This window comes from Aotus nancymaae, unplaced genomic scaffold (genome assembly GCF_030222135.1).
Source record: "Aotus nancymaae isolate 86718 unplaced genomic scaffold, 86718_ANA_hifiasm-v0.15.2.pri h1tg000030l, whole genome shotgun sequence".
Classification (NCBI taxonomy): Eukaryota; Metazoa; Chordata; class Mammalia; order Primates; family Aotidae; genus Aotus; species Aotus nancymaae.
Genome location: NW_026988443.1, coordinates 29,003,836 through 29,029,143, shown reverse-complemented (window position 1 = coordinate 29,029,143; position 25,308 = coordinate 29,003,836). Strand labels below are relative to the sequence as shown.

At 42.2% G+C, this 25,308-nt stretch overlaps 1 protein-coding gene and 1 pseudogene across 1 annotated transcript in view; one reads left to right on the top strand and one right to left on the bottom strand.

The window, feature by feature from the left end:
• GLG1 (golgi glycoprotein 1) overlaps nt 1–25,308 on the top strand; it is a 155,550-nt gene that overhangs the window by 9,810 nt on the left and 120,432 nt on the right. The gene's annotated exons all lie outside the window — the stretch shown is intronic.
• On the bottom strand, nt 6,261–6,868 carry LOC105706823 (large ribosomal subunit protein uL13-like; annotated as a pseudogene).

Genomic DNA, 25,308 nt, shown 5'->3' with positions numbered 1-25,308 from the left:
AAGTGCTGGGATCACAGACATGAGCTACTGTGCCTGGTGATTTTTTTTTTTTTTTTTTTTTTGAGGCAAGGTCTCACTCTGTTGCCCAGGCTCGAGTGCAGTGGCATGATCATGACTGCAGCCTCTGCTTCCTGGACGCAAGTGATCCTCCCACCTCAGCCTCCTCAGTATCTGAGTAGTAACCATGCTCAGTTAATTTTAAAAGCTTTTTTTTAGAGATGAGATCTCACTATTTTGCCCAGGCTGGTCTCTAACTCCTGAGTTGAAGCAGTCCTCCTGCCTTGGCTTTCCAGAGTGCTAGGATTATAGGCATGTGCCACTGTGCCCCGCCTATTATGGCCTATTATTTTTAATGAGAAAACTGGCTCAAAATAGCTTGCCTCAGGGCTTGTAAGTAGTATAATCAAGATTTGAAAGCAAGTCAGTCCAGCTGTATGATAGCTGTTTTTTCCTCACTGTTCCTAAGGCAAAAGTAAGCTAGGACTGCACCGTCTACTGTGGCAGTCACCAGCCACATGCAGCTAGTGAACAGTTGAAACACAGCCTGTTTGAATTGAGATGTGCTGTAAGTGTAAAATACACAGTTGGTTTTGAAGATTTAGTACCAAAAGGATATAACATATCCCAATCTTTTTTTTTTTTTTTTTTTTTTTTTGAGACAAAGTCTTACTCTTGTCACCCAGGCTGGAGTGCAATGGCACGATCTCGGCTCATTGCAACCTCTGCCTCCCAAGTTCAATTGATTCTCCTGCCTCAGCCTTCTGAGTAGCTTGGTTTACAGGTGCATACCACCAAGGCCGACTAATTTTTGTGTGTGTGTTTTTTAATAGAGACGGGGTTTCACCATGTTGGCCAGGATGATCTCGGTCTCCTGACCTCGTGATCCGCCCACCTTGGCCTCCCAAAGAGCTGGGATTACGGGCATGAGCCACCATGCCCATCCCTCAGTAATTTTTTTTTATTTTTTTGAGACAAGAGTCTCACTCTGTTGCCAGGCTGTTTAGTGGAGTAATCTTGGCTCACTGCAACCTCTGCCTCCCAGGTTCAAGTGATTCTCCTGCCTTAGCCTCCTGAGTAGCTAGGATTACATGTATACACCACCATGCCTGCCTAATTTTGCCTCTTTAATAGAGATTGGGTTTTGCCGGGCACCTTGGCTCACGCCTGTATTCCTAGCACTTTGGGAGGCTGAGGTGGGTGGATCACCTGAGGTCAGGAGTTCAAGACCAGCCTGGCCAACATGGTGAAACCCCATCTTTAGGAAAAAAGAAAAAGAAAAGAGATTGGGTTTCACCGTGGCATGGTGGCTCACACCTGTGATCAATCCCAGCACTTTGGGAGGCCGAGGTGGGTCGATCACAAGTTCAAAAGATTGAGACCATCCTGGTCAACGTGGTGAAATCCTGTCTCTACTAAAAATACAAAAATTAGCTGGGCATGATGGCGCATGCCTGTAATCCCAGCTGCTCGCTAGACTGAGGCAGGAGAATTGCTTGAACGGGGACCCACTAGGCAGAGGTGGCAGTGAGCTGAGATCGTGCCACTGCGCTCCAGCCTGGGCTACAGCACGAGATTCCATCTGAAAAAAAAATCAGATATATTGGGTTAAATAATAAATTATAAAATCAATCTTACTTTTTTTTCTCTTTTTTTTTTGAGATGGAGTTTCGCTCTTGTTACCCATGCTGGAGTGCAATGGCACGATCTCGGCTCACCACAACCTCTGCCTCCTGGGTTCAAGCAATTCTCCTGCCTCAACCTCCCAAGTAGCTGGGACTACAGGCATGCGCCACCACACCCAGCTAATTTTTTTGTATTTTTAGTAGAGACGGGGTTTCACCATGTTGACCAGTATGGTCTCGATCTCTCAACCTCGTGATCCACCCGCCTCGGCCTCCCAAAGTGCTGGGATTATAGGTGTGAGCCACCGCGCCCAGCCTAAAATCAATATTACTTTTTAAAAATAGATATGCCTACTAGAAAACATAAAATTATGTACGTGTCTCACATTATACTTCTGATGGGCAGCACTGATCTGGAAGAAAAATATGTCTTTACTAAAAACCATAATACGTGTTTTAAAGTTGTAAGTGTCTTAAGAGAAGGATAAATTACATGCTGTAGGCATATGGTAGAGGAAGTGGTTGAGAGAATCAGAAAAAAGCCCTTCAGTACTTTTTAATTCTTCTTAAATTGGTGGTTCATATTGATTAAATTCTTAATTCAGCTGCTTAAAAATGCCTTCTAGGCTGGGAGCAGTGGCTCACACCTGTAATCTCAGCACTTTGGAAACCAGAGGTGGGCAGATCCCTTGAGGTCCTGAGTTCGAAACCAGCCTGGCCAACGTGGTGAAACCCCTCTCTATTAAAAATACAAAAATTAGCAGGTGTGGTGGCACACACCTGTAGTCCCAGCTATTAAGGAGGCTGAGGCTGGAGGATCACTTGAACCAGGGAGGCAGAGGTTGCAGTGAGTGAAAATTGCGCCACTGCAGTCCAGCTTGGGCAACAGAGTGAGAGCCCATCTCAAAAAAAAAAAAGCCTCCTAATGAATGGATTTCATCTTCAGTATGCCTAATTTGTGAGTTTTAAGGGGCGCTTTAGCTCCTTCAACTTGAGAACAATACTCTGATAAAACTGGAAGTCAGTCAGTGACTCATCTTTACTTGGTTGCGTTAGATAAATTTGAAACTTAAGAAAGAATTCTAAGTGATGGCCCTCAGAACTGTGCCAGTACTACCCTTCGTATCTGCATTAAAATAGACTGTGAAGGAACAAGGAGTGTGGACTGGAATCTAAAAACAATGACTGAAGAGAACCAGGCATCTGTATTCATTCAGCTTTAATAATTTTACTGAAATCAGAAAATTTTGTTTGACTGAATGTGTGGTATTTACAGGACCTGTACATTTTTCTTGAATAACACCTATAATTCTTTATACAGTGAATCATAGTTAACATGGGTATTGACTTGAATCCTGGATCTGTACACTTGTAAAATGGAATGAATTCTTAAAATGTTACTGTGTTTCTTTTAAAAATAAAAGTGATACGCTGGGCGCAGTGGCTCACGCCTGTAATCCCAGCATTTGGGAGGGTAATCCCAGCATTTGGGAGGTTGAGGTGGGTGACCTGAGGTCAGGAGTTCGAGACCAGCCTGGCCAAAGTGGTGAAACCCTGTCTCTACTAAAAATACAAAAATTAGCCAGGCATGGTGGTGGACACCTGTAATCCCACTTACTGGAGAGGCTTAGGCCAGAGAATTGCTTGAACCTGGAGACAGAGTTTGCAGTGATCCGAGACTGTGCCACTGCACTCCAGCCCAGGCGACAAGGGAGAAACTCTATCTCAAAAAAAAACCAAACTTAATGCTCTGGTACCTAGGAAGGTTTCACTTGTAATTTAAGTTTAAACTAGAAAGACAGCGCTGCAAGTCACTGAACGGAATTCTCAAAACTCTTGCTCTGTCCAGATCAGCTCTGTAATGTGACAAACAGCATGAAGTGGACGGTACCTTCAACGATGAAGAAAGGAGTATAATGGAGAGTTTTAATCGTGAGCAAATATCATGCCATCTGATAATTAGTACCATTGTCTCAGTCCATTTTGTGTTGCTATAACAGAATACCCAAGACTGGGTAATTTTTAAAGAAATAGTTGTTTGGCTCATGGTTCTGGAGTTTGGGAAATTCGAAACTGAGAGGCGATATGTGGTGAGGGCTGGCTTGCTGCATCATCCCATGGCAGAAGGTTGAAGGGCAAGAGAATGCAAGAGGAAGGGTGGGCTTGCACAAGGAATGTGTAGAACTTGTCCTTTTATCAGAACCCCACTCCCAGGCAATGGAGGTAAGGGCATTAATCCATCCATGAAGCCAGTGCTCTCATGACCTAGTCACCTCTTAGAAGTCCACCTCTCAACACTTGCATTGGGGAGTAAGTTTTCAACACATGAACTTTGGGGGACATATTCAAACCATAGCAGCCATTTACTGAGCATTCACCTATTATATATGAAATAAAAATCAGAAGAGATAAGGTCCTGTAGTCATGTGGAGCTTGTGATAAGAGGAAAAGCATTGTGGTAAATGGAAAAATAGAATGGGTTTTAGAGCTGCAGTCCTGGATTCAAATCCTAGCTCACCAGTTACTATGACCTTTGGCAAACTGATCGCTCAGACCTTCAGTTTACTTACTTATAAATAGTCTTTCCTTTTCCCTTTGTTGTTTTAGGTGAGATCATTAAAGATAATTCTTTTTGTTCACTGTCTTAAGAGAAATGTAAAATAAACTGAAATGCTTCACACCTTTCATATAATTCTTCCAAAGCTTGTATAATAAAGCTTTGGAATAAGGTCAAGAACATTTATATAAGCAGGCCGGGCATGGTAGCTCACGCTTGTAATCCCAGCACTTTGGGAGGCCTAGGTGTGTGGATCACCTGACATCAGGAATTCAAGACCAGCCTGGCCAACATGGTGAAACCCCATCTCTACTAAAAATACAAAAATCAGCCAGGCGTGGTGGTGTGCATCTGTAGTCCCAGCTACTTGGGAGGCTGAGGCAGGAGAATCGCTTGAACCCAGAAGGCAGAGGTTGCAGTGAGCCCAGATTGTGCCATTGCACTCCTGCCTGGGTGACAGAGCAAGACTGTCTCAAAAAGTAAAGAAAGAAAATACAGAAGGCCAGGCACAGTGGCCCTCGCCTGTAATCCAGCACTTTGGGAGGCCAAGATGTGGGAAATCGTGTAAGCCAGAATTTTGAGCCCAGTTTGGCAATATGGTGAGACCCCATCTCTACATACATGCATACATACATGCATGGTGTTTAAATGTGTACACTTTGAAGGGGTAAATATTCCGGGTAAAGGAATTAAGTTCTGCCAAATTTGGAATACTGCCTATCAAAGGAAAACTCTGTTCTCACGTGTAAGAGGAAAAAAGATAGTTCTGAAGACTACTTTTTTCCCTGTATAAAACCAGATAAATTTTGCTGGGTGTGGTGGTTCACACCTGTAATCCCAGCACTTTGGGAAGCTGAGGCGGGCAGATCACCTGAGGTCAGGAGTTTGAGACCAGCCTGACCAATATGGCGAAACCACATCTGTACTTAAAATTCAAAAATTATTCAGGTGTGGTGGTGGGTGCCTGTAATCCCAACTACTTGGGAGGCTGAGGCAGGAGAATCGCTTGTACCTGGGAGGTGGAGGTTGCAGTGAGCCGAGATCGCACCATTGCACTCCAGTATGAGTGACAGAGTAAGACTTCGTCTCAAAAAAAAAAAAAAAAAAGATAAATTCAAAAATTACTGAAATTTTTCTGAAAGGTAGTGACTTTTCAGAGGGAAAGTAATATATAAGGCCTTTTGCTCTCATATTGCCAAAACTGGAACATTTCTCTGGACTGTGAAACAGTCTGTAATACTAAGATATGAATACTATACTTAGCCATACATTAAGGACAGTGCAAATAATTTTCAGTATGTAAGTCTTCTTTCAGAAGTAACTAGGCAAGAGAGTTTTGAAATTGTTGAAATTCCACAATTTCATTTTTGTATTTTTTATTTTTGTATTTTAATTTTTTTTAAGAAAGGCCCACCTTTGACACAATTTCATTTTAAAACTCTGAGTTTGGTAGGTTTATTAGAACCTGACTATTATGTGTATGAATAGCAGCTTTTAGTGTGTCTGGTGGTTGTGGTTTTTCTTTTTTAACTATTAAAAGAAGTTTCAAGAATTTGTACTATTGGTATACTTTTTTTTTCTTTGAAAGTAATCAATTCGGTTCTGATTACAAAATACAGGTGAGAAGCACAGGCAATGCCTGTAACCCCTCTGCTGCACATCTCCCCAGTATGTGCTTCTATAAATACCCTTTGTACAACAGCAAGCTCAGGCTGTCTCCAAGCGCTTGCACATTCTAACAGCTGCAGAGTATAGTGTATAGTGCATGACCAGGTGGAAAGTTAGATAGAAGTCCCACTCAAAAGGTAGGGCCCCTCCAATTAGTCTTCCAGCTCCCTTTTGCTAATAGTAACTGGTTGCTCTTCCTATTGGTCATAGATAAATTACACCTGCACAATTCTCCGAGTGCTTTCAGGTAACCTCAGAAGGCAGTGACTAAGACCCTTTCCTTCCTCCCAGCTTCCTATGTCTCTGGCTGCCTGTGGCACCTGCACTGCTGCTGCCCCTGGGTCCTGCACATTCCAGGGCGACAATGGAGGAAGGGCAGGCCAAGCATGAGGAATTAACAGTCTTCACTGGGCTCAGACCAGGAGTCTGTGGGTCTGGAGGACTTCTGTGTATTTGTCAGTTTCCTTCTGCACATTATTCTCGGCCTGTTTCTGTAGCCTCATGACCTGTTTCTTCTTGCGGTAGTGGATCTTGGCTTTCTCCTTCCTCTTCTCCTCCAGGGTGGCTGTCACTGCCTGGTACTTCCAGCTAACCTCGTGAGCCAGGTGCCCCAGATATGCAGACTTTCTTGTATGCTTCAGGTGTACAACCTTGAGGGCAGCAGTAACCACCATCCGCTTTTTCTTGTCATGGGATGGTGGGATGCTGTCAAAACACCTTGAGGCAGTCCAGGGCGGCCTGGCCTTGCTTGGTCTTGTGGGGCAGCTTGCCTCGCACACTCTGCTAGAGAGGGTGCTGGCCCGGAAGTGATAGGGGCCTCGGGAAGGGTTGGTGTTCATCCGCTTGCGGAGGAAAGCCAGGTACTTCAACTCGTTTCTGTAGAAATTGCCAGAAATGTTGATGCCTTCACAGCATGTGACCACCACCTTCAGCCCAGCAGTACCTGCTTAGCCACAGTGGCCACCAGGCGACCCAGGAGATGGCCTGGACCATCAAGCACCAGGACCTGCAACTTTGCCATCTTCGGCAGCCACCTGGGAAAAAAGCTATTAGTATACTTTCATTATTTATTTATTTATTTTTGAGGCAGAATCTCACTGTCACCGAGGCTGGAGTGCAGTGGCTGGATCTCGGCTCACTGCAACCTCTGCCTCCTGGGTTCAAGCAGTTCTCCTGCTTCAGCCTCCTGAACAGCTGGGACCACAGGTGCCCACCACCATGCCTGGCCAAGAATTTGTACTATTGGTGTACTTTCATTTTCAACTTGAAAGTGTATCTGAAGTAGGAGAAATTAGGTTACTGAAAGCAGAAGTCACAAGAAATCGGTGTGCTTCCCTTCCTCTTGTGGAACTTCTCATTCTTTAGCCTGGATTCTCAGCGTGCTTGCCCATCCTTCACACTGGTTCCCTACACATCTTGCTGCCCCACACCCACAAATAGATAGTGTAGTGGTGTGGGCTTCTGGAGAGTACAGACTTACAGCTTCAACACTTGCAGGACTTACATGTAAATGTTATTTGTGGGAAAATATTTTGTATTCAAATATTTTTCTGCACTAAAATCTTTCCCAGTTCCCTTCCCTCTGTATAGCCCACTGCTTCTCTTCCCCCGCCAGCTAGTTCTCCTTGAAGCAATGTTTTCTTCCTTTGTTTTTGTTAGATTGAACCATAAGAAATTACCAACATTTCATCATATTTGACTTATAAAAACATTTTCATATGGTTTAACCTAATTTTTTTTTTTTTTTTTTTTTTTGAGACAGGGTTTCACTCTGTCATCCAGGCTGGAGTGCAGTGGCCCGATCTGGGTTCACTGCAACCTCCACCTCCTGTGTTCAAGCGATTCTCCTGCCTCAGCCTCCCAAGTAGCTGAGATTACAGGTGCGTGCCACCACACCCGACTAATTTTTTTTGTTTGTTTTGTATTTTTAGTAGAGACAGGGTTTTGCCGTGTTGGCCAGGCTGGCCTGGAACTCCTGACCTCGCTTACCTTGGCCTCCCAAAGTGCTGGGATTAGAAGCTTGAGCCACCACACCCAGCCACTCACCAAATACTCCTGATTTTTTTTAAAAAATGGATATTTGTCTAATAACCTTTTCCCTAAATATTTAATTATTGTTAGTCAAGTTGCTATTTGGTTTTCAGTTTATGGAACCCTTTTCATCTCATTTGCGGTTCTTGATAACCATGTGTGGGTAGATATGACAGATATCAGCCTTGTTTTACAGATAAAAAGCCATGAATCAGATAGATTTTGATTTGTCCAAGTCACATAATATTAAGAAACAGGCTGAGCGTGGTGGCTCATGTCTGTAATCCTGGCACTTTGGGAGGCTAAGGTGGGTGGATTTCCTGAGTGTAGGAGTTTGAGACCAGCCTGGGCAACATGGCGAAACCCCTTCTCTACGCAAACAGTAACAATTAGTGGGAGGTGGTGGTGAGAGCCTGTAGTCCCAGCTACTCATGACGTTGAGGTGGGAGCATCACCTGAGCCTGGGAGGTTAAGGCTGCAGTGGCCAAAGACTGGGTAACCTGGACATCAGAGCAAGACCCTGTCTCAAAAAAAAAAAAAAGAAAGAAACAGAGCTTAAATTCTAATCCAAGTCTTTTTTAATTCAAAGCCTCTGTCTTTCCATGTTACCACATTGCTTCTCTGCTATTTTTCATATTTACATAGATAACATATTTTCATACTGTATTTTATATTTTTATGCCTCTACCATTTTTATTTAAATACATCAACAAATATTTGAACAGATACTATGTGCCCACTATTTCTTCAAGTAGATTTTTGTCCCTCTTTCTCTCCTGAGCTCTAATCTTATGTAGGTTAAATTGATTGCTATTGTTCCACAAGTGGCCTCTATTTTTAATCCCCCCATCAACCCTCCCTGTTTTTCTTCTTTCTGTGTTTCATTTTGGATAATTACTATTGCTGTATCTTCAGGATCACCATTGTTTTCTTCTGTAGTTTTCAGTCAGCTATTAATACTATCCCAGTGTATTTTGTATTTCAGATACTACATTTCACCTATAGAAGTTTGATTTGGGTCTTTTACCTACATATTTCATTCTCCATTATGTCATGTTTTCTTTTACACCCTTTAGTGTACTTGTAATAGCTGTTTTGTTTTTGTTTTTGTTTTGAGATGGAGTCTGCTCTGTCGCCAGGCTGGAGTGCAGTGGCACAATCTTGGCTCACCGTAACCTCTGCCTCCCGGGTTCAAGCAATTCTCCTGTCTCAGCTTCTTGAAAAGCTGGGACTACAAGCATGCACCACCATGATCAGCTAATTTTTTATTTTTAGTAGAGATGGTGTTTTACGATGTTGGCCAGGGTGGTCTCGATCTCTTGACCTCGTGATCTGCCCGCCTCAGCCTCCCAAAGTGCTGGGATTACAGGCATGAGCCACTGAGCCTGGCTGTAATAGCTGTTTTAAGGTCCTGATGTGCTAATTCCATCATCTCTGTCATTTCTTGGTCTTTTTCTTTTGATTAATTTTTGTTATTAGTCATATTCCTGCTTCTTTGCAAGTGTGGTTTTGTTTTTTGTTTTTTGTTTTTTGTTTTTAAAAAGACGGGGGTTTCACCATGTTGGTCAGGCTGGTCTTGAACTCCCGACCTCGGGTGATCCGCCCACCTTGGCCTACAAAGTGCTTGGATTACAGGCATGAGCCACCACGCCCGGCCTAAGTGGTGATTTTTTATTGGACTCAAGGGGATCCCTCTGTGGATCTCCTGTGACCATTCTCAGTGCAGAACTCTTTCTCTGTTCTCTGTTCTCACTTTTTCTTGGTTCCAGTATTCAAATCTTGCAAATTCTAGCTGCTTTAGATCTCCTAAAGTTTAATTTCTCTCCTCCACTTAGCAAGACCATCCGATTTTGTTTGGGTTCCCTCTCCCTGTGTTGCAGCCTGGAAGCCACTTACATGCAGTAAGCTGGGGTAGTCACTGGCTCACCTGGTTTGCTTCCTTCTGTTTCCATTAAACAGGTTTAATGCTGCCTGTTGTCCAGTAACCGAAGGTTACTTCATATATTGTGTCTTGTTTACAATGGGAGTAAGGGTGATAGTTTCTATAGTAGTTAATCCTCATGAGTGGAAGTAGAAATCATTACTTTCTGGATTTAACGTCTGACATATTAAATGTGGGAAGAAATGGGGAGAATTTGTTAGAAAGGGAGATTAATAAAGCCGGGCGTGGTGGTGACTCACGGCTGTAATCTCAGCATTTTGGGAGGTCAAGATGGGCAGATCACCTGAGATCAGGAGTTTAAGACTAGGCTGGCCAACATGGTGAAACCCTATGCCTACTAAAAATACAAAAAAAACTAGCCAGGTGTGGTGGTGGGCATGTGTGATCCCAGCACTGCTATAGTTTTGAAATTTTTGTTGGCTCTGAGATCTGCCTGACCAACATAGTGAAACCCCGTCTCTACTAAAAATACAAAAATTAGTTGGGAGTGGTGGCAGGCGCCTGTAATCCCAGCTACTTTGGAGGCTGCAGCAGGAGAATCACTTGAATCCAGGAAGTGGAGGTGGCAGTGAGCCGAGATCGTACCACTGCACTCTAGCCTGGGCGACGATAGCGAGAGTCTGTCTCAAAAAAAAATTATTAGAAATACAAATGTGTGTGTGTGTGTCTGTGTGTGTATTTTGATCCAAAGTTCTGACTAACTTAAAAAAAAAAAAAAAAAAAAAAAATTAGCCGGGCCTGGTGGTAGGCTCCTTTTGTCCCAGTTGCTCTGGGACTAGAGACTGAGGTGAGGTGAGAAGATTGCTTGATCAGAGGAGATTGACGCTGCTGTGAGTTGTGATTGTGCCACTGCACTCCAGTTTGGGCAGCAGAGCAAGACCCTGTCTCAAAAAAAAAAAGAATACTTTTTCCATTGCTTCGTGGAAAAATATTTTAGCATAATATAATTTCATTGTGTGTCAGGAAGGTCAACTTGTCTTGTAACTGAGTTGAGCTAATAATAAGCCCTTTACCAGTGTACAAGATAAAATTTCCTTTCAGTTCATGTATTAATTAGGACAAAACTAACTTCCATAAGAAAACCAAAAATATCTGTGGTTGAACACAAGAGAAATTGTGGGGGACTGTCAGCCATCTGGTGAATCCAGAAACCCAGGTTCCTCTTATCTTGTGGTTCCATTCATTTCCTAGGGCCCTGCCCTTTTTAATTGTTTTCCTTATTACTTCTCTCTTTCTCACTCATTGAGATGAAATTCATATACCATAAGGTTCACCCTGTTAATTACCTGTTCTTTTTTTTTTTTTCCCCCTGAGACTGAGTCTCCCTCTGTTGCCCAGCCTGGAGTGCAGTGGGGTGATCTTGGCTCACTACAACCTCTGCCTCCGGGTTCAAGCAATTCTCCTGCCTCAGCCTCCTGAGTAGCTGGGATTACAGGTGCCTACTACCCTGCCTGGCTAATTTTTTTGTATTTTTAATAGAGATAGGGTTTTACCATGTCAGCCAGGCTGGTCTTGAACTCCGGACTTCGGGTGATCTGCCCACCTTGGCCTCCCAAAGAGGTGGGATTACAGGCGTGAGCCACTGCACCTGGCCTAACCACATGTTCTTAAAAGCCCTGCCCGGGAGGTGATCAGTTCTGCTCATGTTCATGCTCCAGTGGTGAGAACTTTTCACGTGGTTAATGCACTCCAAGTGAGAACTCTGCTCTATGAAAGAGGAACACAAAAGTTTTAGCAGATAGCTAGCAAGCTCTGTCATAGGTCAGGTTTATGTACTAGCCTTTGATTTGTCATATTGAGAAGTTTATGTTCTTCCTCTTTTCTGTTAAGAAAGTGATTTTTGTTAACCAGTGAAATTTTAATATTTTCTGCTTTAAATGTTGGAAAAAGAGATGCTTTCTTGTGATCAATTTTCAGTGTTAGAATTTTTAAAAATTTCGAGTGTGGAAGTAGTTCCAGCTTTGTGTGGTGATCTTAGTTCCACTTTTATACTTGCTGAAGGGTCAAGGCCTGTGTCTTGTCCCTGGTCATTAAAGCCCAAGCCCTAGGTTAATGAGATAGACTCCTTTTCCTTCCTTCCTTCCTTGGAGCCATGTTTTTTGTTTTTTGTTTTTGTTTTATTTATTTTTTTTATTTTTTATTTTTTATTTTTATTGCATTTTAGGTTTTGGGGTACATGTGAAAAACATGCAAGGTTGTTGCATAGGTGCATACGTGGCAGTGTGATTTGCTGCCTTCCTCCCCTTCACCTATATTATTTTGTTTTTTTTTGAGATGGAGTTTCCCTCTTATTGCCCAGGCGGGAGTGCGCAATCATGGCTCACTTCAGTCTCCGCCTCCCGGATTCAAGAGATTCTCCTGCCTCAGCCTCCCAAGTAGCTAGAACTACAGGCACACGCCACCCCACCCAGCTAATTTTTTGTGTTTTAGTAGAGTTAGGGTTTCACCATTTTGGCCAGGATGGTCTCAATCTCCTAATCTTGTGACCCGCCCACCTCAGCCTCCCTGCTGGGATTACAGGTGGTGCCATGATTTTTAATCCTACTTTCCTCCTTTTCCTGGCATTTTGGGATTATCCTCTCTTCTTTGTTCATCTGTCTCTTTAAAAGAACTTCTTTTGGCCAGGCTCAGTGGCTCACACCTGTAATCCCAGCACTTTGGGAGGCCAAGGTGGGCAGATCACGAGGTCAAGAGATCAAGATCATCCTGGCCAACATGGTGAAACCCCATCTCTACTAAAAATACAAAAATTAGCTGGGCAGTGGTGTGTGCCTGTAGTCCCAGCTACTAGGGAGGCTGAGGCAGGAGAATTGCTTGAACCCGGAAGGCAGAGGTTGCAGCAAGCTGAGATCACACCACTGCACTCCCGCCTCGGTGGCAGAGCAAGATACCGTCTCAAAAATAAAATAAAGTAAAATATAATATAAAATAACTTTTTTTGATCACTTGAGGCCAAGAGTTCAAGAACTATGTGAGACCCTGTTTCTACAAAAAATTTAAAAATTAGCCAGACACAGTGGCATGTGCCTGTAGTCGCAACTTCTCAGGTGACTGAGGCCAGGAGGACTGCTTGAGCCCAGGAGTTTGAGGATGTGTAACTCTGATCATGCCACTGCATCTCAGCCTGGGCAACAGAGCAAGATCCTGTCTCTAAAACAATTTATAGGCCAGGCAGGTGGCTCACGCCTATAATCCCAGCACTTTGGGAGACTGAGGCAGACAGATCACCTGAGCTTAGGAGTTCAAGACCAGCCTGACAAATATGGAGAAACCCTTTTCTACTAAAAGAGACAAAATTCGCCAGCCGTGGTAGCACATACCTGATCCCAGCTACTTGGGAGGCTGAGGCAGGAGAACTGCTTGAATCTGGGAGGTGGAGGTTGCAGTGAGCCGAGATGGCGCCATTGTACTCCAACCTGGGCAACAAGAGCAAAAACTCCATCTCAGAAAACAAACAAATACCACAACAGTTTATAAATAAGAGAATCTCTTTTATATTTCACAGTATTTATAGTTAAAGGCTTTTCAAGTTATTATGTTCTTTGCTGGTTAACATATATGTTGCCAGAACCTGTAGTTCCTGACTTTTGAGGCAGCCTATTTGGACTTTACCCACACAAGGGACAAGAATTATATAAACGTTTATTGGGCAACCGCTGTGTGTTTGTGTACATCATCATATTTAATCGCAACTCACTCTAAGCGATAAGTGGCCTTATGCATAAGAGTGTATCCTGTGATCCCTACCAGCTCGCCTCTGCCAGGAGTGACCTTTTCCTTCTTGTCTGCCTGGTAGAGCCCTGTTCATCCTTCATAACCTTAATTTTTTGTCATATCATTAAGTTTTTTCTTGCCATTGCCTTTCTCTTCCTCAAGTTCGCACCCTTCTTTGTGCTGCCTGCTGTACTTTGCATTTAATTTTGTTGTTGCTTAGATCACCCTGTATTGCAACTTCTTGTTTGTATGCCTGTCTTTCCATTAAGTGTGGGTCCTGATTTTGTATCCTGTGATTAGGCCTTTCATGTAGAAGGTGCTTAATATAATAGACATTTGAATGTCTTCTTCCCTGGCCTTCAGTCTCTTTGTTACTAGATAAAAGCTCATCTTTACCAATATTCTTGTTTATAAAAGTCAAAGATTTAGTTTTAGCCCCCATTTCTTTATGAAAATCTTTATTTTTATTTTCATTTATTTTTATTTCTTTTTGAGGCGAATTCTCACTGTGTTTCCCAGGTTGGAGCATAGTGATGCAATCTTCGCTCAGTGTAACCTCTGCCTCTTGGGCTCGAGTGATCCTCCCACCTCAGCCTCCCAAGTAGCTGAGACGACAGGCGTGTGCTACTTCACCTAGCTGATTTTTGTATTTTTAGTAAAGACAGGGTTTCACTATTTTGGCCAGGCTGGTCTTGAACTCCTGGACTCAAATGATCCACCTATCTTGGCCTCCAAAAGTGCTGGGATTACAGGCGTGAGCTACCGCACCTGGCCATGAAAATTTTAAAACATACCGAAAAGTTATTTTAAAAATCTCACATTGAGAATACTCATATACCTAACCACTGAAATTCCACCACTAACATTTTACTATGCTTGCTTTATTACGTAAAGATGTTGTAAGCATTGGCCAGGCACAGTAGCTCATGCCTGCAATCCCTGCACTTTGGGAGGCCAAGGCAGGTGGATCACCTGAGATCAGGAGTTTGAGCCCAGCCTGGCCAGCATGATGAACCCTTGTCTCTACTAAAAATACAAAAATTGGCTGGGTGTGGTGGCTTACACTTGTAATTCCAGCTACTGAGGAGGCTGAGGCACGAGAATTGCTTGAACCCAGGAGGTGGAGGTTACAGTGAGCTGAGATTATGCCACTGTACTCCAGCCTGGGCAACAGAATGAGACTCTCAAAAAAAAAAAGAGAGAGAGATGGGTTCTCATGATGTTGCCCAGGCTGGTCTCAAACTCTTGGGTTCAAGTGATCTTCCCACCTCAGCATCCTAAATATCAGTGGGACTACCACTGCCATAGCTAGCTTGTTAATTTTATTTTGTGCAGAAACAGTCTCTTGAAGACAAAACTTGCAGTTTCTTAATGGTGTATATTGCATTAATTTTTCTGATGTTGAACTAATCTTATTTTTATTTATTCATTTATTTGGAGACAGCATCTCGCTTTGTTGCCCAGTCTGGGGGGCAGTGGCGTGATCTTGGTTCACTGCAACCTCTGCCTCACGGGTTCAAGTGATTCTCTTGCCTCAGCCTCCCGTGTAACTGGGATTACAGGGCCCCACCACCATGGCTGGCTAATTTTTGTGTTTTTAGTAGGAACAGCATTTCACCATGTTGGCCAAACTGGTCTCGAACTCCTGACCCCAAGTTATCTGCCCACCTTTGCCTCCTAAATTGTTGGTATTACAGGCGTGAGCCACCACTCCCAGCCAAATCTTATTTTAGATAGCTAAACTTTGTCATAGTTTTGCTTTGAGGTTTTATTTGTTTTTTGTTTTTTTGAGACAGAGTCTCACTTTGTTGACCAGGCTGGAGTACACTGGTGCAATCTCGGTTCACTGCAACCTCTGCCTCCCGGGTTCAAGTGATTCTCCTGCCTCAGCCTCCCAAGTAGCTGGGACTACAGATGCGCACCACCACACCCAGCTAATTTTTTTGTATTTTTAGTAGAGATGGGTTTCACCATGTTGGCCAGGCTGGTCTCGAACTCCTGACCTAGGGTGATCCACCTTCCTTGGCCTTCCAGAGTGCTGGTATTACAGACATGATGAACCACTGCACCTGGCCAGTTTTACTTAGAGTTTTTGAATCTGTGATTCGAATTTAAGGATAGGTTTTTGTTTTTTTTTTTAATTTTTAAAATTTATTTCAGTAGATATTTGGGGAACATGTGTGGTGTTTGGGTAAATGAATAAATCCTTTTTTTCGTTTTTTTTTTTTTGTTTTCTTTTTTCATATGAATAAATTCTTTAGTGGTGATTTCTGAGATTTTGGTGCAACATTACACAAGCAGTGTACACTGTTCCCAATGTGTAGTTTTTTATCCCTCAGCCCCCTCCCACCCTCTCCCCCAAGTCCCCCGAGTTCATTGTATCATTCTTACGCCTTTGCCTCTTCATAGCTTACTTAGCTCCCTAGAATTTAAGGATAGATTTCTAAAGCGAAACTGACTGAAACTAATTGGTAAGAATGTTATAAATAATATTAATCATGCTTTATAAGAAACACACCCTAAGAGATGGTTTATAAATGTATTGCTAACAAAACTTGGTTAATTAATGTTAGGCATTGATGATCCAATTAATAGTAACATTTACAAGTTCATATTATTGTCTACAAGGAGAATAAAGGAGAGTCAAAGAAAAGAGTCAGTGTTTTTCAAAGCCATGGCTAGTGGGAAGGGTCCTAAGCAATTGGCATTAATTGTTCTTGTCAAATCTGGCCCTTTCTTGAAATATCTGTATTAATTTTGTTTTGTTTTTGAGGGACCTAGGAGGTCTATAAAGATTTTTGGATAGGAGAACGTCATGGTAAAATAGTTATGGAAATTACTCAGGGCACTTTTAACTGAAGTGATGAAAATTGTGAAGGTACTGAGAAAACTGCTGTTACAATGAGATCTCAAAGTAAAGACTTGGGCCAAAGAAGATAAAAGTGGGATTGATGGTGACCCATACCAAGGAAAAATTTACAGTACTTTTGTTGATTTGTTTGAGAAATTTGGATAAATATTATTTACTATATGCCAGCAACTTAATTGTAGCTGCTGGGAATGTGGTGATGATGATACCCTCAGTTCCTCGTAAAAGACATGGTCCTTGCTCCTATGGAGCTTACTGTCAAGTGGAGGACGTAGCCATGGTGAGAACTGTAAAAGGGAGATGCTTGGACGTTATTGGCTAATCGGGGAGTCTGGAAATGTCTTCCTGAGAAGATGATGATGGAGCTGAAGAATGGTAGAATTTAACCAGGTGAAGAGAAGTCAAGGTTTAGGCAGGGTGCTGTGGCTTATGCCTGTAATCCCAGCACTTTGAGGGGCCGAGGCGGGTGGATCACCTGAGGTGAGGAGTTCAGGACCAGCCTGGCCAACATAGTGAAACCCGTCTCTACTAAAAATACAATAATTGGCTGGACGTGGTGGTGCACGCCTGCGATTCTAGCTACTAGGGAGGCTGAGGCATGAGAATCGCTTGAACCGGGGAAGTGAAGTTTGTAGTGAGCCAAGATCATGCCATTTCACTCCAGCTTGGGCAACAAGAGCGAAACTCCCTGTCCCACCCCACCCTCCCAAAAAAGAAGTCAAAGTTTAACTGTTAGGCTATCTCCAAAAATATATACTTTGTGCTGAATTTGAAATGACAGCTAGGCATTTCAAGCAATTTCCAGTAAGAGGATGTAAACTTGGAACAAACTCTTGAACTGAGTCTAAATTTTAGAGTCATCCAGCTTAAAAGGCTGTGGTTGGGGCTATGAAAATGGCCGAGCCCTCTTAAAGAATGTGTAAATGGAAGAGTATGATTTCAAGGACTGAGCCCTGGGGAAAACTTGCAATGAAGGGTTGGAAAGAGGCTTGTGGAGGGAATTACAGGGAACTAGGAGGAGTGGTTGGGAGTTAAAAGAAGATTTACAAGAGTTTAGTTGTAGAAGCCAAGGAAAGGGAAATTTAAGTTGTGAGAGTCAAGAAAACAAATTTAAAAGGTAGTAAACCCTTGGGTAAATAGAGTAACACAGCTAAAGTGACTAAGAAAAGAGCATGGTTTTTGCTAACAGAGATAGAATACCTTCTTTAGAACCCAGATTTTGACTATTAGAAAAATTTGATAGTGAGAAGAAGTGAGACTAAAAGGGAGGACATTCCTGTTAACAAAGATCTTTCAAGATTAAGGAAATCCTAGCACCTCGGGATGTTGAGGTGGGCGGATCACCTGAGGTCAGGAGTTGGAGACAAGCCTGACCAACATGATGAAACCCAATCTCTTCTAAAAATACAAAGTTAGCTGGGCATGGTGGCACATGCCTGTAATCCCAGCTACTCAGGAGGCTGAGGCAGGAGAATTGCCTGAACCCAGGAGGCGGAGGTTGCGGTGAGCTGAGATCGCGCCATTGCACTCCAGCCTGGGTAACAAGAGCGAAACTCCGTCTCAAAAAAAAAAAAAAAAAAAAAATTAAGGATATCTATTTTTTTATTTATTCAATTTTTTTCACCCCAATCTTATTATCTGGGAAAATCTATTTTAAAGGCAAAGAAAAAGGGAACCAATAGAGAGGGCGAGAGATTGGAAATGCTGGAGGAAGAGGGTGCATATAAAATGCTACTCAAGAAGGGAAGGAGGAGAGTGTTCATGTCAGCGTGGTGTTACAGAACATGATTTGTATTTTTTTTTTTTTTTTTTGAGATGGATTCTCGCCCTGTCGTCAGGCTGGAGTGCAGTGGTGCAATCTCGGCTCACTGCAGCTTCCACCTCCCGGGTTCAAGTGGTTCTCCTGCCTCAGCCTCCCAAATACCTGAGACTATGGGTGTGTGCCACCATGCCCAGCTAATTTTGTTTCACCATATTGGCCAGGATGATCTCCATCTCTTGAACTCATAATCCACCCACCTCCACCTCCCGAAGTGCTGGGATTACAGGCATGAGCCACTGCACCCGGCTTTTTTTTTTTTTTTTTTAGATACAGTCTCCTTCTGTCTCCCAGGCTCGAGTGCAGTGGTGTGATCTCAGCTCACTGTAACCTCCGCCTCCCAGGTTCAAGCGATTATCCTGTCAACCTCTGGAGTAGCTGAGATTACAGGTGCCTGCCACTATGCCCAGCTAATTTTTTGTATTTTTAGTAAAGACGGTTTCACCATGTTGACCAGGTTGGTCTTGAACTCCTGACCTCATGATCCACCTGCCTCAGCCTCCCAAAGTGCTGGGATTACAGGCGTAAGGCACCTCCTGACCTTTTTTTTTTTTTAAATCTTAAATTGAATCTCCATACTCGTTAAATAATAACTCCCCATTCCTGAGTCCCTGGCAGCCACCATTCTATTTTTATCTCTCTGAATTTGACTACTCTAGATATTTCATATAAGTGGAATCATGATGTTTGTCCTTTTGTGTCTGGCTTATTTCACTTAGCATCATGTCTTTAATGTTCATCCATGTTGTGGCATGTGTCAGAATTTCCTTCCTTTTTAGGGGTGAATAACATTCTGTCATGTGTATATACTACATTTTGTTTATCTGTTCATCTGTTGATGGACACTTGAATTGCTTCTACCTTTTGGCTTTTGTGAATAATGCTGCTGTGAATGTGGGTATACAAATACCTCTTCAGGACCCTCTCTTCAGTTCTTTTCGGTATATACCGAGTAGTGGAATTAATAGGTCATATGGCGATTCTATTTTTAAGTTTTTGAGAATTGGGCATACTGTTTTTCACAGTAGCTGCATCATATTACATTCCCACCAAGGGTACACAGAGTTCTGATTTCTTCACATCCTCACCAACACTTATTTTCTGTTTGTTTTTGAGACAGAGTCTCACTCTGTTGCCCAGGCTGGAGTGCAGTGATGCAGTCTTGGCTCACTGCATCCTCCACCTACTGAGTTCAAGCGATTCTCCTGCTTCAGCCTTGCAAGTAGCTAGGATTACAGGTGCCCACCACCACGCTTGGCTAATCTTTTGTATTTTTAGTAGAGATGCGAGTTTTGCCATGTTGATCAGGCTGGTCTCAAACTCCTGACCTCAGGTGATCCTTGCCCACTTATTAATCAGGCTGTTTGTTTTTTGTTGTTGAGTTTTTTTTTTCTTCGGAAGACCTAACACAATTATGTTGTTGAGTTTTAAGAGTTTATTATATATTATGGGTATTAACCTTTATCAGATAGAGGAACTGCAAATATTTTCTTCCTTTTCGTGGCTTGCCTTTTCTTTTTCTTCTTCTTCTTTTTTTTTTTGAGACTGAGTCTCACTCTGTCACCAGGCTGGAGTGCAATGGCACAATCTTGGCTCACTGCAGCCACTGCCTCCCAGGTTCAAGTAATTCCCCTGCCTCAGCCTCAGGACTAGCTGAGACTACAGGTGTGCACCACCACGCCCAGCTAATTTTTGTATTTTTAGTAGAGACAGGATTTCACCATGTTGGCCAGGATGGTCTCGATCTCTTGACTTTGTGATCTGCCCGCTCCAGCTTCCCAAAGTGCTGGGATTACAAGCATGAGCCACTGTGTCCAGCCCTGGGTTGTCTCTTCACTGTATTGATTTTTTCTTCAACTCTGATGTAGTTTACTTTATTATTTTCTTTTATTGTCTGTGCTTTTAGTGTTGTATCCAATAAATTATTGCAAATTCAGTGTCATGAAGCTTTTCTCCTATGCTTTCTTCATAGTGTTTTATAGTTTTAAATCTTACATTTAGGGCTTTGATTCATTTTGAGGTAATTTAAAATTTTTTTTTTTTTTTTTTGGAGACAGAGTTTTGCTCTTGTTACCCAGGCTGGAGTGCAATGGCACAATCTTGGCTCACCGCAACCTCCGCCTCCTGGGTTCAGGCAATTCTCCTGCCTCAGCCTCCTGAGTAGCTGGGATTACAGGTATGCGCCACCATGCCCAGCTAATTTTTTGTATTTTTAGTAGAGACAGGGTTTCACCATGTTGACCAGGATGGTCTCAATCTCTTGACCTCGTGATCCACCCTCCTCGGCCTCCCAAAGTGCTGGGATTACAGGCATGAGCCACCGCGTCCGGCAATTTTGTTTTTTAAATAGGGTCTCTCTCTATTTCCTAGGTGGGGCTGTAGTGGCGTGAATATGGCTCACTGCAGCCTTGACCTCTTGGGCTTAAGCACTCCTCTTGGTCTCTCAAGTAGCAGGGATGACAGGAAGGTGCCATCAGGCTTGGTTAAGTTTTTTTTGTGTAGAGATGGGGGTTGTGCCATGTTGCTCAATTTGATCTCAAACTCCTGGACTCAAGTGATCCTCCCACCTCAGCCTCCCATGGTGCTGGGATTACAGATGTGCGCCACTGCACCAGGCCTAAAATTTGTGTTTTTGATTTAGCATCTTTTATACGTGATAAATAGCCTTTAGGATTTAGACCTGTGTTTTAAAAAATGGTACAACATGAGATTCAGCTCTTCTGGAAAAGTCATGCTAAGGTCTTTATATGAAGATCTCTTGAGGTTTTTTTGATTTGTTTTGAGACACGGTCTCATTTTGTCATCTAGGCTGGAGTGCACTGGTGCAGTCACGGCTCGCTGCAGTCTTAACCTCCCAAGTCTCAGGTAATCCTCCTGCCTCAGCCCCCACCACCCCAGGAGTTGGGACTATAGGCACACGCCACCACACCTGGCTTATTTTTGTGTTTTTAATATAGATGAGTTCTCACCATGTTGCCCAGGCTGTTTTTTTTTGTTTGTTTGTTTGTTTGTATTTTTAAGAGACAGGGTCTTGCTCTGTCTCACGGCTGGAGTGCAGTGACACAGTCATAGCTTACTGAAGCCTTGAAATCCTGTGTTGAATTTTAAAAGCAACTTACGAATTTAACTTCTCAAATTGTGCACGTTATTGCAACTCAGCATTCCTAGGGCAAACCTGAACCCTGTTGTTCAGGATTCCAACCCATTCATATGGGTCAATAAGAGCTGGCTCTTAATAAACACAGACATAAATGTAGAACTCTCAGGACACATTTACCTACTTTAATCTTGTTAAAGATTACTTAAATGCTTCATGAGACCATGTCATTTTGGAGAAAAATATTGTTTCATAAACCTCTTTTTAAATTTTGTTTTAACAGAATGACTCATGATATTCCATGTAAATTGTATGGGGAGGATTTTTAAAAAACACAGAACCAGTATATCTATATCAGATAGCTTTTTTTGTGCATTAGGTCTTCAGAACATACTCCTGTACTCTGAGGCGGCCTGTGTTCCGGCAGGCATGTGGATTTATCTCTTCCTTTCTCTTTAAACCAAGTGATGCATCTTCATAGTTTTAAGTCAGAGCACTATCAGGTTTATAATAAATGATTGCAGTCAGTCTTAGTTCTCTCCAATTTCAACTCTTTTAGCGCTTTATTCTTATTTACCTAATTTTTAAATACAATGTGTGAGCTTTCCTCTTGGTTTTTTAAGTATTAGACGTTATCTGTTGACTTCTTACAAGCTGCATTTAGTTCTCATAAAACACATTTCACAGTATTTACTCTGAAATTGAAATTTATGAAGTAAGACATCCTACAAAGCTAGAGGATGAAATGAACTGTGTGGTGCCACGAAGTGTATTTAGACAAGGCAGTAGCTGCAGAAGATGGCATTAGTTGGCTGAATTCTACAGAAAGCTTTTATCTACTTTAATGAGATCAATTTTAGTCCATTTCCATCTTGTCTCCATCTTATTCATCAGTCATGAGTCATCACATACTCATAATAAACAGTTTTTCAAAAAGAGATCAAATGTATTGCAACTTAGGTCTTATTAGTTAAACAAAAACAAAAAAATACCTCAAACAACCAAAATTGTATCTTACTTATTCTTTTAGTTTCAACAGAGAACAAGGAGCAAATCCAAATGATTGCTCTTAGAATGTGTTTGTTTAGTTTTGTTTTTAAGAGACAAAGTTTTGCTCTCTTGTCCAGGCTGGTCTTGAACTTCTGGCCTCAAGCAATCCTCCTACCTTGGCCTCCCAGAGTGCTGTCATTAGAGGCATGAGCCACTGCACACTTTCAGTCCCAGCACTTTGGTGAGCCAAGGAAGAAGGATCGCTTGAGCTCAGGAGTTTGAGACCAGCCCGAGCAACATTCTGAAGCGTCATCTTTACAAAAAATAAAAAGAAATATAAAATTAAAAAATAATAAAATAAATAAATAAAAAGAAAATTAGCCGGGCATGGTGGCTGGTGGTGCCTGTGGTCCCAGTTACTCAGGAGGATTGCTTGAGCCCGGAGGTCAAGCTTGCAGTGAACTGTGATGGTGCCATTACCCTCCATCCTGGGTGACAGAATGAGACGATGTCTGCAAAAAATAAAAATAAAAATAACGTTTTTGTGTGGAGTCAGAATACTTCCCCCGTCCTGTTTTACAATTTTTCATTATTATATTTGGGATTTTTTTTTTTTTTTTTTGAGATAGAGTTTCACTCTTGTTTACCAGGCTGGTTGGAGTACAGTGGTGCCATTGCTGCTCACTGCAACTTCCGCCTCCCTGGTTCAAGCGATTCTCCTGCTTCAGCTTCCCAAGTAGCTGGGATTACTCGGGCCTGCCACCACGCCTAGCTACTTATTGTATTTTTAGTAGAGACAGGGTTTCACCATGTTGATCAGCCTGATCTTGAACTCCTAACTTCAGGTGATCTACCCCCTTGGCCTCCCAAAGTGCTGGGATTACAGGTGTGAGCCACCGGGCCCAGCCCAGTGGGATTCTTGTTACAGGTTAAAGTTACTCTCTTTTTTTTTCCTTTGAGACGGAGTCTCACTGTGTCACCCAGGCTGGAGTGCAATGGTGCCATCTCTACTCACCACAACTTTTGTCTCCCGGGTTCAAGCCATTCTCCTGCCTCAGCCTCCCAAGTAACTGGGATTGTAGGTGCATGCCACCATGCTTGGCTAATTTTTTTGTTGTCATTTTTGTAGGGATGGGGTTTCATTATGTTGGTAAGACTGATCTCAAACTCCTAATCTTAGGTGATCTGTCCACCTCAGCTTCCCAACGTGCTGGTATTATAGGCAGGAGCCACCACACCTACCTCTCAATGTCTATTTTTTAAAATAAGAAATGAGCTTACACCAATAATGATAGGTGGCTCGCACCTGTAATTGCAGCATTCTGGGAGGCCAAAGTGGGAGGATCGCTTGGTCCAGGAGTTTGAGATCAGCCTGGGTAACATGGAGAGAGACTCCTGTCTCTACAAAAGAATTAAAAACAATTAGCCAGGCATGTTGACACACACCTGTGGTCCTAGCTGCTTGGTAGGCTGAGGCAGGAAGATTGTTTGAGTCCAGGAAGTTGAGGCTGCAGTGAGCTATGTTCCTGCCACTGCACTTCAGCCTGGAAGACTGACAAAGTGACACCCTGTCCCTTTAAAAAAAAAAAAAAAAAAGAGTTGTTAAAATTTATATGCAGGATACATGGTTTCCTCCAGAAGGTAAAAATAAAAGTATTTCTTCAGCTACTCAATTCAGTATCTATGCATAGTAAAGAAAATATACTCAGATTATATTTAAAATGAAAACAAAATTTTTTTCTTCAGCAAGCTTCATTTTTTTTTTTTTTAGCAATTTTTATACCTTAAAAAAAAAAAAAACTAGAATAGATTTGTTCTCTAATTTCTCCAGCAACCTTATTTTATGAAGTGCTCATTTATGCCCCATTTATGTCTCAGACCAGAGGTTGCAAACTATAGTCCAGGGCACAGATCCAGCCTAACAACCTGTTTTTGTATGGCTCTGGAGTTAAGAATGGTTTTTATAATTTTTAAAGTTTATTGAAAGAAGGTGATGCCATAGAGACCACAAGAGATTGTATGTGTCCTACAAAGCCTAAAATAATTACGGTATGTCTCTTTACTGAAAAAATTTGCTGACACCTGTCTTAGACTATAATATATAGTATCATAAGTACATACAGCTCATTTAAAATGCTCTATGTTCCATCCAAATGAATCGTGGTGTCATTTTAAGTTAGAAAAATGTTTTGCTGTGTTCTCTTTACATGTCTTGCATTTTTATAGAAATTCACTGAATTTGTCAGTCTTTATAGTTAGTGTGTTCATTAACTAGGGCCAAATGTGTATGTATACACCACAGACTTAAATTAGTTTGATTTTTTTTTTTTTTTTTTTTTTTGAGAAGGAGTCACTGTCACCCAGTCTGTAGTGCAGTGATGCAATCTCATCTCACTGCAGCCTCCGCCTCCCGGGTTCAAGCAATTCTGCCTCAGCCTCCCGAGTAGCTGGGATTATAGGCAACTGCTACCACGCCCGGCTAATTTTTGTATTTTTAATAGAGACGAGGTTTTGCCATGTTGCAGAGAGAGAGCTCGAGCATGTGAATGAGCGCGTGCACAAGCATCAGAGCACACTGTTCTTGTGTGCTTACTCTTACGTTTTGTGATACTGCTTTTTTGTTGGTGATGAATTTGAATATGAAATCAGTATTTTCTCATTGATATCTATACAGCATAAACATACAGTTATCTTTGGGGCTGTATTTTGATAATATAGTTGATGGTATGGTTGGTTTTGTTGAGTTCTAATATGGTAGTTAGCTTCCAGCAAAAGTCCCCTAGTTACCTGGTCATAATATTTTGTTATTTATAATATTTTATCGATTCTAAAACATGTTTTTAATTTTTCATCTTGTCTTTGAAATCAGAATGCATCTTAAATTTATGGCATCTTATGATTGTAGAATATTTCTCCCCTAGTGGTACATCAAATAATGGGGCATCTTGAAATGAATGTATGATTCAGACCATCTACTCATTTGTATTACCTGTTAGGTG